General features: G+C 45.6%; 1 pseudogene across 1 annotated transcript; it reads right to left on the bottom strand.

The window, feature by feature from the left end:
- Positions 1 to 236: 236 nt before the first annotated feature.
- On the bottom strand, positions 237 to 14,583 carry LOC311099796 (peroxiredoxin-4-like; annotated as a pseudogene). Its single transcript, XR_014615206.1, has 6 exons — positions 14,379 to 14,583; positions 13,992 to 14,107; positions 13,719 to 13,835; positions 13,521 to 13,643; positions 13,313 to 13,443; positions 237 to 241 (listed from the first exon to the last, which is right to left on the bottom strand). The product of XR_014615206.1 is annotated as a peroxiredoxin-4-like (transcript).
- Positions 14,584 to 14,715: the final 132 nt, after the last annotated feature.

Raw genomic sequence — 14,715 nt, 5'->3', positions numbered from 1 at the left:
TGGGGGTCCTCCTAGCACAAGGCTGGAGCCCCACAATGCTCCGTTTACAGTGTATAGCACATTTTATGTTTACCAAATAGCATGACTCAAATTCAACAGTCCAGAAGTTATAGCCCTAAGGTGTGCTATAGAGCCATCAACTGGTCTGAAGCTGTCATCTTTCTTTACAATAACAATAGGCTTCCTGCACCTTCAGTAATAGGACCTTTAATTAAAATACTAAATTGATTCCTTGTCTAAACTGCAGAGTGATATGATTACGCTAACAAAAGAGTGAGAGGAGTTTGATCGCCATCTTGTGGTGTAAAAGGAAGTTACAGGTAAAAACAGGTGATTAATCAAACACCTTGACCATATGAACAGGCAATTTGGGTTACATTTTACATTTTTGTCATTTTAGCAGACGCTCTTATCCAGAGCGACTTACAGTTAGTGAGTGAATGAATTGTATTTATTTTTTATTTATTTTATACTGGCCCCCCGTGGGAATCGAACCCACAACCCTGGCGTGTGTGTGTGTGTTAAGAATCCTACCTGTGTGTGTGTGTGTGTTAAGAACACTACCTGTGTAGTGTGTGTTAAGAACCCTACCTGTGTGTTTTGTGTTAAGAACCCTACCTGTGTGTGTGTGTGTGTGTGTGTGTTAAGAACCCTACCTGTGTGTGTGTGTGTGTGTTAAGAACCCTACCTGTGTGTGTGTGTGTGTGTGTGTTAAGAACCCTTCCTGTGTGTTAAGAACCCTACCTGTGTGGTGTGTGTTAAGAACCCTACCTGTGTGTGTGTTAAGAACCCTACCTGTGTGCTGTGTGTGTGTGCGTTAAGAATCCTACCCGTGTGTGTGTGTGTGTGTGTGTTAAGAACCCTACCTGTGTAGTGTGTGTTAAGAACCCTACCTGTGTGTTAAAAACCCTACCTGGTTGTGTGTGTTAAGAACCCTACCTGTGTGTGTTAAGAATCCTACCTGTGTGTGTGTGTGTGTGTTAAGAACACTACCTGTGTGGTGTGTGTGTTAAAAACCCTACCTGTGTAGTGTGTGTTAAGAACCCTACCTGTGTGTTAAAAACCCTACCTGGTTGTGTGTGTTAAGAACCCTACCTGTGTGTGTTAAGAATCCTACCTGTGTGTGTGTGTGTGTGTGTTAAGAACCCTAGCTGTGTGTGTGTGTGTTAAGAACCCTTCCTGTGTGGTGTTTGCGTGTGTGTTAAGAACCCTACCTGTGTGTGTGTGTGTTAAAAACCCTACCTGTGTTTGTGTGTTAAAAATCCTACCTGTGTGTGTTTTGTGTTAAGAACCCTACCTGTGTGTGTGTGTGTGTGTGTGTGTGTGTGTTAAAAACCCTACCTGTGTGTGTTTTGTGTTAAGAACCCTTCCTGTGTGTGTTTTGTGTTAAGAACCCTTCCTGTGTGTTAAGAACCCTACCTGTGTGGTGTGTGTGTTAAGAACCCTACCTGTGTGGTGTTTGTGTGTGTGTTAAAAAGCCTACCTGTGTGTGTTTTGTGTTAAGAACCCTACCTGTGTGTGTGTGTGTGTGTGTGTGTTAAGAAACCTACCTGTGTAGTGTGTGTTAAGAACCCTTCCTGTGTGTTAAGAACCCTACATGTGTGGTGTGTGTGTTAAGAAACCTACCTGTGTAGTGTGTGTTAAGAACCCTACCTGTGTGGTGTGTGTTAAGAACCCTACCTGTGTGGTGTTTGTGTGTGTGTTAAGAACCCTACCTGTGTGTTAAAAACCCTACCTGTGTGGTGTGTGTGTGTTAAGAACCCTACCTGTGTGGTGTGTGTGTGTTAAGAACCCTACTTGTGTGGTGTGTGTGTTAAGAACCCTACCTGTGTGTGTGTGTGTGTGTTAAGAACCCTTCCTGTGTGGTGTGTGTGTGTGTGTGTTAAAAACCCTACCTGTGTGTTTTGTGTTAAGAACCCTACCTGTGTGTGTGTGTTAAGAACCCTACCTGTGTGCGTGTGTTAAGAACCCTTCCTGTGTGTTAAGAACCCTACATGTGTGGTGTGTGTGTGTGTTAAGAATCCTACCTGTGTGGTGTGTGTTAAGAACCCTACCTGTGTGGTGTGTGTGTGTTAAGAACCCTACCTGTGTGTTAAAAACCCTACCTGGTTGTGTGTGTTAAGAACCCTACCTGTGGTGTGTGTGTGTGTTAAGAACCCTACCTGTGTGTGTTAAGAACCCTACCTGTGTGTGTGTGTTAAGAAACCTACCTGTGTGTTAAAAACCCTACCTGGTTGTGTGTGTTAAGAACCCTACCTGTGGTGTGTGTGTGTGTGTTAAGAACCCTACCTGTGTGTGTGTGTTAAGAACCCTACCTGTGTGTGTGTTAAGAACCCTACCTGTGTGTGTGTGTGTTAAGAACCCTACCTGTGTGTGTTAAGAACCCTACGTGTGTGTGTTAAGAACCCTACCTGTGTGGGGTGTGTGTGTGTGTGTGTGTTAAGAACCCTACCTGTGTATGTGTGTGTTAAGAACCCTACCTGTGTGTGTGTGTGTGTTAAGAACCCTACCTGTGTGTGTGTGTGTGTGTGTGTTAAGAACCCTACCTGTGTGTGTGTGTTAAGAACCCTACCTGTGTGTGTTAAGAACCCTACCTGTGTGTGTGTGTGTTAAGAACCCTACCTGTGTGGGGTGTGTGTGTGTTAAGAACCCTACCTGTGTATGTGTGTGTTAAGAACCCTACCTGTGTATGTGTGTGTGTTAAGAACCCTACCTGTGTGTGTGTTAAGAACCCTACCTGTGTGTGTTAAGAACCCTACCTGTGTGTGTGTGTTAAGAACCCTACCTGTGTGGGGTGTGTGTGTGTTAAGAACCCTTCCTGTGTGGTGTGTGTGTGTGTGTGTGTTAAGAACCCTACCTGTGTGTGTGTGTTAAGAATCCTACCTGTGTGGTGTGTGTGTGTGTGTGTGTGTTAAGAACCCTACCTGTGTGTGTGTTAAGAAGCCTACCTGTGTGGTGTGTGTGTTAAGAACCCTACCTGTGTGGTGTTTGTGTGTGTGTGTGTTAAGAACCCTACCTGTGTGTGTGTTAAGAACCCTACCTGTGTGCTGTGTGTGTGTGCGTTAAGAATCCTACCCGTGTGTGTGTGTGTGTTAAGAACCCTACCTGTGTAGTGTGTGTTAAGAACCCTACCTGTGTGGTGTTTGTGTGTGTGTTAAGAACCCTACCTGTGTGTTAAAAACCCTACCTGGTTGTGTGTGTTAAGAACCCTACCTGTGTGTGTTAAGAATCCTACCTGTGTGTGTGTGTGTGTTAAGAACACTACCTGTGTGGTGTGTGTGTTAAAAACCCTACCTGTGTAGTGTGTGTTAAGAACCCTAGCTGTGTGTGTGTGTGTTAAGAACCCTTCCTGTGTGGTGTTTGCGTGTGTGTTAAGAACCCTACCTGTGTGTGTGTGTGTTAAAAACCCTACCTGTGTTTGTGTGTTAAAAATCCTACCTGTGTGTGTTTTGTGTTAAGAACCCTACGTGTGTGTGTGTTAAAAACCCTACCTGTGTGTGTTTTGTGTTAAGAACCCTTCCTGTGTGTGTTTTGTGTTAAGAACCCTTCCTGTGTGTTAAGAACCCTACCTGTGTGGTGTGTGTGTTAAGAACCCTACCTGTGTGGTGTTTGTGTGTGTGTGTTAAAAAGCCTACCTGTGTGTGTTTTGTGTTAAGAACCCTACCTGTGTGTGTGTTAAGAAACCTACCTGTGTAGTGTGTGTTAAGAACCCTTCCTGTGTGTTCAGAACCCTACATGTGTGGTGTGTGTGTTAAGAAACCTACCTGTGTAGTGTGTGTTAAGAACCCTACCTGTGTGGTGTGTGTTAAGAACCCTACCTGTGTGGTGTTTGTGTGTCTGTTAAGAACCCTACCTGTGTGTTAAAAACCCTACCTGGTTGTGTGTGTTAAGAACCCTACCTGTGTGGTGTGTGTGTGTTAAGAACCCTACCTGTGTGTGTGTGTTAAGAACCCTTCCTGTGTGGTGTGTGTGTGTGTGTTAAAAACCCTACCTGTGTGTTTTGTGTTAAGAACCCTACCTGTGTGTGTGTGTTAAGAACCCTACCTGTGTGTGTGTTAAGAACCCTACCTGTGTATGTGTGTGTTAAGAACCCTACCTGTGTGTGTTAAGAACCCTACCTGTGTGTGTTAAGAACCCTACCTGTGTGTGGTAAGAACCCTACCTGTGTGTGTGTGTGTGTGTGTTAAGAACCCTACCTGTGTGGGGTGTGTGTGTGTGTGTGTTAAGAACCCTACCTGTGTATGTGTGTGTTAAGAACCCTACCTGTGTGTGTGTGTGTGTGTTAAGAACCCTACCTGTGTGTGTGTGTGTGTGTTAAGAACCCTACCTGTGTGGGGTGTGTGTGTGTGTGTGTGTGTGTGTTAAGAACCCTACCTGTGTATGTGTGTGTTAAGAACCCTACCTGTGTGGTGTGTGTGTTAAGAACCCTACCTGTGTGGTGTTTGTGTGTGTGTTAAAAAGCCTACCTGTGTGTGTTTTGTGTTAAGAACCCTACCTGTGTGTGTGTTAAGAAACCTACCTGTGTAGTGTGTTAAGAACCCTTCCTGTGTGTTAAGAACCCTACATGTGTGGTGTGTGTGTTAAGAAACCTACCTGTGTAGTGTGTGTTAAGAACCCTACCTGTGTGGTGTGTGTTAAGAACCCTACCTGTGTGGTGTTTGTGTGTCTGTTAAGAACCCTACCTGTGTGTTAAAAACCCTACCTGGTTGTGTGTGTTAAGAACCCTACCTGTGTGATGTGTGTGTGTTAAGAACCCTACTTGTGTGGTGTGTATTAAGAACCCTACCTGTGTGTGTGTTAAGAACCCTTCCTGTGTGGTGTGTGTGTGTGTGTGTGTGTGTGTGTGTTAAAAACCCTACCTGTGTGTTTTGTGTTAAGAACCCTACCTGTGTGTGTGTGTTAAGAACCCTACCTGTGTGCGTGTGTTAAGAACCCTTCCTGTGTGTTAAGAACCCTACATGTGTGGTGTGTGTGTGTTAAGAATCCTACCTGTGTGGTGTGTGTTAAGAACCCTACCTGTGTGGTGTGTGTGTGTTAAGAACCCTACCTGTGTGTTAAAAACCCTACCTGGTTGTGTGTGTTAAGAACCCTACCTGTGGTGTGTGTGTGTGTGTTAAGAACCCTACCAGTGTATGTGTGTGTGTTAAGAACCCTACCTGTGTGTGTTAAGAACCCTACCTGTGTGTGTGTGTGTTAAGAAACCTACCTGTGTGTTAAAAACCCTACCTGGTTGTGTGTGTTAAGAACCCTACCTGTGTGTGTTAAGAACCCTACCTGTGTGTGTGTTAAGAACCCTACCTGTGTATATGTGTGTTAAGAACCCTACCTGTGTGTGTTAAGAACCCTACCTGTGTGTGTTAAGAACCCTACCTGTGTGTGTGTGTTAAGAACCCTACCTGTGTGGGGTGTGTGTGTGTGTGTGTGTGTTAAGAACCCTACCTGTGTATGTGTGTGTTAAGAACCCTACCTGTGTGTGTGTGTGTGTTAAGAACCCTACCTGTGTGTGTGTGTGTGTTAAGAACCCTACCTGTGTGTGTGTTAAGAACCCTACCTGTGTGGGGGGTGTGTGTGTGTGTGTGTGTGTGTGTGTGTGTGTGTGTTAAGAACCCTACCTGTGTATGTGTGTGTTAAAAAGCCTACCTGTGTGTATGTGTGTGTTAAGAACCCTACCTGTGTGTGTGTGTGTTAAGAACCCTACCTGTGTGTGTGTGTGTGTGTGTGTTAAGAACCCTACCTGTGTGTGTGTGTGTTAAGAACCCTACCTGTGTGTGTTAAGAACCCTACCTGTGTGTGTGTGTTAAGAACCCTACCTGTGTGTGTGTGTGTGTGTTAAGAACCCTACCTGTGTATGTGTGTGTGTTAAGAACCCTACCTGTGTGTGTGTTAAGAACCCTACCTGTGTGTGTGTGTTAAGAACCCTACCTGTGTCGTGTGTGTGTGTTAAGAACCCTACTTGTGTGGTGTGTGTGTTAAGAACCCTACCTGTGTGTGTGTGTGTGTTAAGAACCCTTCCTGTGTGGTGTGTGTGTGTGTGTTAAAAACCCTACCTGTGTGTTTTGTGTTAAGAACCCTACCTGTGTGTGTGTGTTAAGAACCCTACCTGTGTGCGTGTGTTAAGAACCCTTCCTGTGTGTTAAGAACCCTACATGTGTGGTGTGTGTGTTAAGAATCCTACCTGTGTGGTGTGTGTTAAGAACCCTACCTGTGTGGTGTTTGTGTGTGTGTTAAGAACCCTACCTGTGTGTTAAAAACCCTACCTGGTTGTGTGTGTTAAGAACCCTACCTGTGGTGTGTGTGTGTGTTAAGAACCCTACCAGTGTATGTGTGTGTGTTAAGAACCCTACCTGTGTGTGTTAAGAACCCTACCTGTGTGTGTGTGTGTTAAGAAACCTACCTGTGTGTTAAAAACCCTACCTGGTTGTGTGTGTTAAGAACCCTACCTGTGGTGTGTGTGTTAAGAACCCTACCTGTGTGTGTTAAGAACCCTACCTGTGGTGTGTGTGTGTGTTAAGAACCCTACCTGTGTGTGTTAAGAACCCTACCTGTGTGTGTGTTAAGAACCCTACCTGTGTGTGTTAAGAACCCTACCTGTGTGTGTTAAGAACCCTACCTGTGTGTGTTAAGAACCCTACCTGTGTGTGTGTGTGTGTGTTAAGAACCCTACCTGTGTGGGGTGTGTGTGTGTGTTAAGAACCCTACCTGTGTATGTGTGTGTTAAGAACCCTACCTGTGTGTGTGTGTTAAGAACCCTACCTGTGTGTGTGTTAAGAACCCTACCTGTGTGTGTTAAGAACCCTACCTGTGTGGGGTGTGTGTGTGTGTTAAGAACCCTACCTGTGTATGTGTGTGTGTTAAGAACCCTACCTGTGTGTGTGTTAAGAACCCTACCTGTGTGTGTGTGTTAAGAACCCTACCTGTGTGTGTGTGTTAAGAACCCTACCTGTGTGGGGTGTGTGTGTGTGTGTTAAGAACCCTACTTGTGTGGTGTGTGTGTTAAGAACCCTTCCTGTGTGGTGTGTGTGTGTGTGTGTTAAGAACCCTACCTGTGTGTGTGTGTTAAGAACCCTACCTGTGTGTGTGTTAAGAAGCCTACCTGTGTGGTGTGTGTGTGTGTGTTAAGAACCCTACCTGTGTGGTGTTTGTGTGTGTGTGTGTGTTAAGAACCCTACCTGTGTGGTGTTTGTGTGTGTGTTAAGAACCCTACCTGTGTGCTGTGTGTGTGTGCGTTAAGAATCCTACCCGTGTGTGTGTTAAGATTCCTACCTGTTTGTGTGTGTTAAGAACCCTACCTGTGTGGTGTTTGTGTGTGTGTGTGTGTTAAGAACCCTACCTGTGTGTGTGTTAAGAACCCTACCTGTGTGCTGTGTGTGTGTGCGTTAAGAATCCTACCCGTGTGTGTGTTAAGATTCCTACCTGTGTGTGTGTGTTAAGAACCCTACCTGTGTGGTGTTTGTGTGTGTGTTAAGAACCCTACCTGTGTGTTAAAAACCCTACCTGGTTGTGTGTGTTAAGAACCCTACCTGTGTGTGTTAAGAATCCTACCTGTGTGTGTGTGTGTGTGTTAAGAACACTACCTGTGTGGTGTGTGTTAAAAACCCTACCTGTGTAGTGTGTGTTAAGAACCCTAGCTGTGTGTGTGTGTGTTAAGAACCCTTCCTGTGTGGTGTTTGCGTGTGTGTTAAAAACCCTACCTGTGTTTGTGTGTTAAAAATCCTACCTGTGTGTTTTGTGTTAAGAACCCTACGCGTGTGTGTGTGTGTGTGTTAAAAACCCTACCTGTGTGTGTTTTGTGTTAAGAACCCTTCCTGTGTGTGTTTTGTGTTAAGAACCCTTCCTGTGTGTTAAGAACCCTACCTGTGTGGTGTGTGTGTTAAGAACCCTACCTGTGTGGTGTTTGTGTGTGTGTTAAAAAGCCTACCTGTGTGTGTTTTGTGTTAAGAACCCTACCTGTGTGTGTGTTAAGAAACCTACCTGTGTAGTGTGTGTTAAGAACCCTTCCTGTGTGTTAAGAACCCTACATGTGTAGTGTGTGTTAAGAACCCTACCTGTGTGGTGTGTGTTAAGAACCCTACCTGTGTGGTGTTTGTGTGTCTGTTAAGAACCCTACCTGTGTGTTAAAAACCCTACCTGGTTGTGTGTGTTAAGAACCCTACCTGTGTGGTGTGTGTGTGTTAAGAACCCTACTTGTGTGGTGTGTGTTAAGAACCCTACCTGTGTGTGTGTGTTAAGAACCCTTCCTGTGTGGTGTGTGTGTGTGTGTTAAAAACCCTACCTGTGTGTTTTGTGTTAAGAACCCTACCTGTGTGTGTGTGTTAAGAACCCTACCTGTGTGCGTGTGTTAAGAACCCTTCCTGTGTGTTAAGAACCCTACCTGTGTGGTGTGTGTTAAGAACCCTACCTGTGTGGTGTTTGTGTGTGTGTTAAGAACCCTACCTGTGTGTTAAAAACCCTACCTGGTTGTGTGTGTTAAGAACCCTACCTGTGGTGTGTGTGTGTGTGTGTGTTAAGAACCCTACCAGTGTATGTGTGTGTGTTAAGAACCCTACCTGTGTGTGTTAAGAACCCTACCTGTGTGTGTGTGTGTTAAGAAACCTACCTGTGTGTTAAAAACCCTACCTGGTTGTGTGTGTTAAGAACCCTACCTGTGTGTGTTAAGAACCCTACCTGTGTGGTGTGTGTGTTAAGAACCCTACCTGTGTGGTGTTTGTGTGTGTGTTAAAAAGCCTACCTGTGTGTGTTTTGTGTTAAGAACCCTACCTGTGTGTGTGTTAAGAAACCTACCTGTGTAGTGTGTGTTAAGAACCCTTCCTGTGTGTTAAGAACCCTACATGTGTAGTGTGTGTTAAGAACCCTACCTGTGTGGTGTGTGTTAAGAACCCTACCTGTGTGGTGTTTGTGTGTCTGTTAAGAACCCTACCTGTGTGTTAAAAACCCTACCTGGTTGTGTGTGTTAAGAACCCTACTTGTGTGGTGTGTGTTAAGAACCCTACCTGTGTGTGTGTGTTAAGAACCCTTCCTGTGTGGTGTGTGTGTGTGTGTTAAAAACCCTACCTGTGTGTTTTGTGTTAAGAACCCTACCTGTGTGTGTGTGTTAAGAACCCTACCTGTGTGCGTGTGTTAAGAACCCTTCCTGTGTGTTAAGAACCCTACCTGTGTGGTGTGTGTTAAGAACCCTACCTGTGTGGTGTTTGTGTGTGTGTTAAGAACCCTACCTGTGTGTTAAAAACCCTACCTGGTTGTGTGTGTTAAGAACCCTACCTGTGGTGTGTGTGTGTGTGTGTGTGTTAAGAACCCTACCAGTGTATGTGTGTGTGTTAAGAACCCTACCTGTGTGTGTTAAGAACCCTACCTGTGTGTGTGTGTGTTAAGAAACCTACCTGTGTGTTAAAAACCCTACCTGGGTGTGTGTGTTAAGAACCCTACCTGTGTGTGTTAAGAACCCTACCTGTGTGTGTGTTAAGAACCCTACCTGTGTATGTGTGTGTGTTAAGAACCCTACCAGTGTGTGTGTTAAGAACCCTACCTGTGTGTGTGTGTGTGTTAAGAACCCTACCTGTGTGGGGTGTGTGTGTGTGTGTGTGTGTGTTAAGAACCCTACCTGTGTATGTGTGTGTTAAGAACCCTACCTGTGTGTGTGTGTGTGTTAAGAACCCTACCTGTGTGTGTGTGTGTGTGTTAAGAACCCTACCTGTGTGGGGTGTGTGTGTGTGTGTGTGTGTTAAGAACCCTACCTGTGTATGTGTGTGTTAAGAACCCTACCTGTGTGGTGTGTGTGTTAAGAACCCTACCTGTGTGGTGTTTGTGTGTGTGTTAAAAAGCCTACCTGTGTGTGTTTTGTGTTAAGAACCCTACCTGTGTGTGTGTTAAGAAACCTACCTGTGTAGTGTGTGTTAAGAACCCTTCCTGTGTGTTAAGAACCCTACATGTGTGGTGTGTGTGTTAAGAAACCTACCTGTGTAGTGTGTGTTAAGAACCCTACCTGTGTGGTGTGTGTTAAGAACCCTACCTGTGTGGTGTTTGTGTGTCTGTTAAGAACCCTACCTGTGTGTTAAAAACCCTACCTGGTTGTGTGTGTTAAGAACCCTACCTGTGTGGTGTGTGTGTGTTAAGAACCCTACTTGTGTGGTGTGTGTTAAGAACCCTACCTGTGTGTGTGTGTTAAGAACCCTTCCTGTGTGGTGTGTGTGTGTGTGTGTGTTAAAAACCCTACCTGTGTGTTTTGTGTTAAGAACCCTACCTGTGTGTGTGTGTTAAGAACCCTACCTGTGTGCGTGTGTTAAGAACCCTTCCTGTGTGTTAAGAACCCTACATGTGTGGTGTGTGTGTGTTAAGAATCCTACCTGTGTGGTGTGTGTTAAGAACCCTACCTGTGTGGTGTTTGTGTGTGTGTGTTAAGAACCCTACCTGTGTGTTAAAAACCCTACCTGGTTGTGTGTGTTAAGAACCCTACCTGTGGTGTGTGTGTGTGTGTTAAGAACCCTACCAGTGTGTGTGTTAAGAACCCTACCTGTGTGTGTTAAGAACCCTACCTGTGTGTGTGTGTGTTAAGAAACCTACCTGTGTGTTAAAAACCCTACCTGGTTGTGTGTGTTAAGAACCCTACCTGTGTGTTAAGAACCCTACCTGTGTGTGTGTTAAGAACCCTACCTGTGTATGTGTGTGTGTTAAGAACCCTACCTGTGTGTTAAGAACCCTACCTGTGTGTGTTAAGAACCCTACCTGTGTGTGTGTGTGTGTGTGTGTGTGTGTTAAGAACCCTACCTGTGTGGGGTGTGTGTGTGTGTGTGTGTTAAGAACCCTACCTGTGTGTGTGTGTGTTAAGAACCCTACCTGTGTGTGTGTGTGTGTGTTAAGAACCCTACCTGTGTGTGTGTGTGTGTTAAGAACCCTACCTGTGTGTGTGTTAAGAACCCTACCTGTGTGGGGTGTGTGTGTGTGTGTGTGTGTGTGTTAAGAACCCTACCTGTGTATGTGTGTGTTAAGAACCCTACCTGTGTGTGTGTGTGTGTGTGTGTGTGTGTGTGTTAAGAACCCTACCTGTGTGTGTGTGTGTTAAGAACCCTACCTGTGTGTGTTAAGAACCCTACCTGTGTGTGTGTGTTAAGAACCCTACCTGTGTGGGGTGTGTGTGTGTGTGTGTTAAGAACCCTACCTGTGTATGTTTGTGTGTTAAGATCCTATCTGTGTGTGTGTTAAGAACCCTATCTGTGTGTGTGTGTTAAGAACCCTACTTGTGTGGTGTGTGTGTTAAGAACCCTACCTGTGTGTGTGTGTGTGTTAAGAACCCTTCCTGTGTGGTGTGTGTGTGTGTGTGTGTGTGTTAAAAACCCTACCTGTGTGTTTTGTGTTAAGAACCCTACCTGTGTGTGTGTGTGTTAAGAACCCTACCTGTGTGCGTGTGTTAAGAACCCTTCCTGTGTGTTAAGAACCCTACATGTGTGGTGTGTGTGTTAAGAATCCTACCTGTGTGGTGTGTGTTAAGAACCCTACCTGTGTGGTGTTTGTGTGTGTGTTAAGAACCCTACCTGTGTGTTAAAAACCCTACCTGGTTGTGTGTGTTAAGAACCCTACCTGTGGTGTGTGTGTGTAAGAACCCTACCAGTGTATGTGTGTGTGTTAAGAACCCTACCTGTGTGTGTTAAGAACCCTACCTGTGTGTGTGTGTGTTAAGAAACCTACCTGTGTGTTAAAAACCCTACCTGGTTGTGTGTGTTAAGAACCCTACCTGTGGTGTGTGTGTGTTAAGAACCCTACCTGTGTGTGTTAAGAACCCTACCTGTGGTGTGTGTGTGTTAAGAACCCTACCTGTGTGTGTGTTAAGAACCCTACCTGTGTGTGTTAAGAACCCTACCTGTGTGTGTTAAGAACCCTACCTGTGTGTTAAGAACCCTACCTGTGTGTGTGTTAAGAACCCTACCTGTGTGTGTTAAGAACCCTACCTGTGTGTGTTAAGAACCCTACCTGTGTGTGTTAAGAATCCTACCTGTGTGTGTTAAGAACCCTACCTGTGTGTTAAGAATCCTACCTGTGTGGGGTGTGTGTGTGTGTGTGTGTGTTAAGAACCCTACCTGTGTATGTGTGTGTTAAGAACCCTACCTGTGTGTGTGTGTTAAGAACCCTACCTGTGTGTGTGTTAAGAACCCTACCTGTGTGTGTTAAGAACCCTACCTGTGTGTGTGTGTGTTAAGAACCCTACCTGTGTGGGGTGTGTGTGTGTGTGTGTTAAGAACCCTACCTGTGTATGTGTGTGTTAAGAACCCTACCTGTGTGTGTGTTAAGAACCCTACCTGTGTGTGTTAAGAACCCTACCTGTGTGTGTGTGTTAAGAACCCTACCTGTGTGGGGTGTGTGTGTGTGTGTTAAGAACCCTACTTGTGTGGTGTGTGTGTTAAGAACCCTTCCTGTGTGGTGTGTGTGTGTGTGTGTGTGTGTGTGTGTGTTAAGAACCCTACCTGTGTGTGTGTGTTAAGAACCCTACCTGTGTGGTGTGTGTGTGTGTGTGTGTGTGTGTGTGTGTGTGTTAAGAACCCTACCTGTGTGTGTGTTAAGAAGCCTACCTGTGTGGTGTGTGTGTGTGTGTTAAGAACCCTACCTGTGTGGTGTTTGTGTGTGTGTGTGTGTGTGTTAAGAACCCTACCTGTGTGGTGTTTGTGTGTGTGTGTGTGTGTTAAGAACCTACCTGTGTGTGTGTTAAGATTCCTACCTGTGTGTGTGTGTTAAGAACACTACCTGTGTGGTGTGTGTGTGTGTGTGTTAAGAACCTTACCTGTGTGTGTGTGTTAAGAACCCTACCGGTGTGTGTGTGTGTTAAGAACCCTACCTGTGTGTGTGTGTGTTAAGAACCTTACCTGTGTGTGTGTGTGTGTGTTAAGAACCTACCTGTGTGGTGTGTGTGTGTGTGTTAAGAACCTTACCTGTGTGTGTGTGTGTTAAGAACCCTACATTTTAGTCATTTAGCAGACGCTCTTATCCAGAGTGACTTACAGTTAGTGTGTGCATACATTATTTTTTTATTACTGGCCCCCCGGGGGAATCGAACCCACAACCCTGGCGTTGCAAACACCATGCTCTACCAACTGAGCTACATCCCTGCCGGCCATTCCCTCCCCTACCCTGGACGACGCTGGGCCAATTGTGCGCCGCCCCATGGGTCTCCCGGTCACGGCCAGCTACGACAGAGCTTGTGTGTGTGTGTGTGTGTGTGTGTTAAGAACCCTACTTGTGTGTGTGTGTGTGTGTGTGTTAAGAACCCTTCCTGTGTGGTGTGTGTGTGTGTGTTAAGAACCCTACCTGTGTGTGTTAAGAACCCTACCTGTGTGGTGTGTGTCGGTTTGTTTCAGAGCCTGGACCAGACGCAGGGTCTCCTCTACAGAACGTCCTACTGGGAGGTCATTTAAGGTCACCTGTCTCAGAACACCTACACTGTCTATGATGAACAGATCCCTGGAGAGGAGAAGAGAGGAGAGAGTAGAGGAGGAGTGGTAGAGGAGAGGAGAAGGGTGTGTGTGTGAGAGCCCTACCTGAGTGTGTGTCCCAGGTCCTCCATGTAGATGCCGTAGTCCTTGGCAATCTGGTGTGTGATGTCAGAGAGAAGAGGGATTTTCATTAGTCCAAGCCCACCCTGCTTCCGAGGAGTGTTGATCCTATTGACATGGAAAATCAATCAATCAATTTGTATTTGTAAAGGGGTGAGAGGTCAGGGATCAGAGTTCGTATACCAGGCCAGGTGTGTGAACTGGGAGTCTGTAGAGCAGGCGACCACCTCGGCTCCGACGGCTCTGAACTCTTCCACATGCTCACTGAAAGCTATCACCTCAGTGGGACAGACAAACGTACTGCGAGACACACACGCATACACACACTTTTACTGAGCTGTATAGGGATAGGGAATTCTCGGATCATTACTCAACTTTCTTAAATGTTGTCTGGGTCTCTGGTCTTGACTGAGATGAGCTGAAAACAGCAGCCCAGTGGTAGACTGAGGTACTCACAAGTCCAGAGGGTAAAAGAGCAGGACCAGGTATCTTCCTCTGTAGTCCAACAGACAGCTGTTTCAACTGTCCATCAACTACTGCTGTCCCCACCCAGTCTGGAGCAGGCTTAGAGACTAAGAGAGGTATGAGAGCCGGTAATGAGCTGTAATAATCACTAACACTTTCTAGTTGTACCATCCATCTATCTCTCTCTCTCTCTCTCTCTCTCTCTCTCTCTCTCTCTCTCTCTCTCTCTCTCTCTCTCTCTCTCTCAGTGTACTCATGTAATCATGTGAGGACTAAAAGTGAATAAATACAGCAACATGATGAGCAGGCAGTTGCTTATTATAACATTGCAGTGCACAGGTAAAATAGATATCAGGTAACGCACGTGGTGGGACTCACTCTTTGCCTTGCTCATGTGCAGGGAACAGCCAGGGACAGGTGGGCAATGGACCTTCTTGCTGTCTGTCGCTTAAGCCGAGTTACAGAAGTATAAAATAAGTGGATCAATTGTTAAAAGCGTCCAGGACGTCATCTCCATTTTCCTCTGATGACAAGAACATTCCAGGGTAGTTCGAGTGAAAGCACACAGAGTCAGCAGCTGGACATTATTGCTTTTTCCCATGGTGGCAGAGCAGCGAAAATGTTAGAGCATTTAAGGATACAGCCAGGCAATAAAAAAAACTACAACTTCAAGCAGTTTTAGAATAGATCTAGATATTCAACAACAATAATGCGG

The sequence above is a fragment of the Coregonus lavaretus genome (genome assembly GCF_964263955.1).
Source record: "Coregonus lavaretus genome assembly, chromosome: 2".
In the NCBI taxonomy this organism is placed as follows: domain Eukaryota; kingdom Metazoa; phylum Chordata; class Actinopteri; order Salmoniformes; family Salmonidae; genus Coregonus; species Coregonus lavaretus.
Note: the sequence above shows the minus strand (reverse complement) of the source record. Positions and strands in the feature narration are given on the sequence as shown.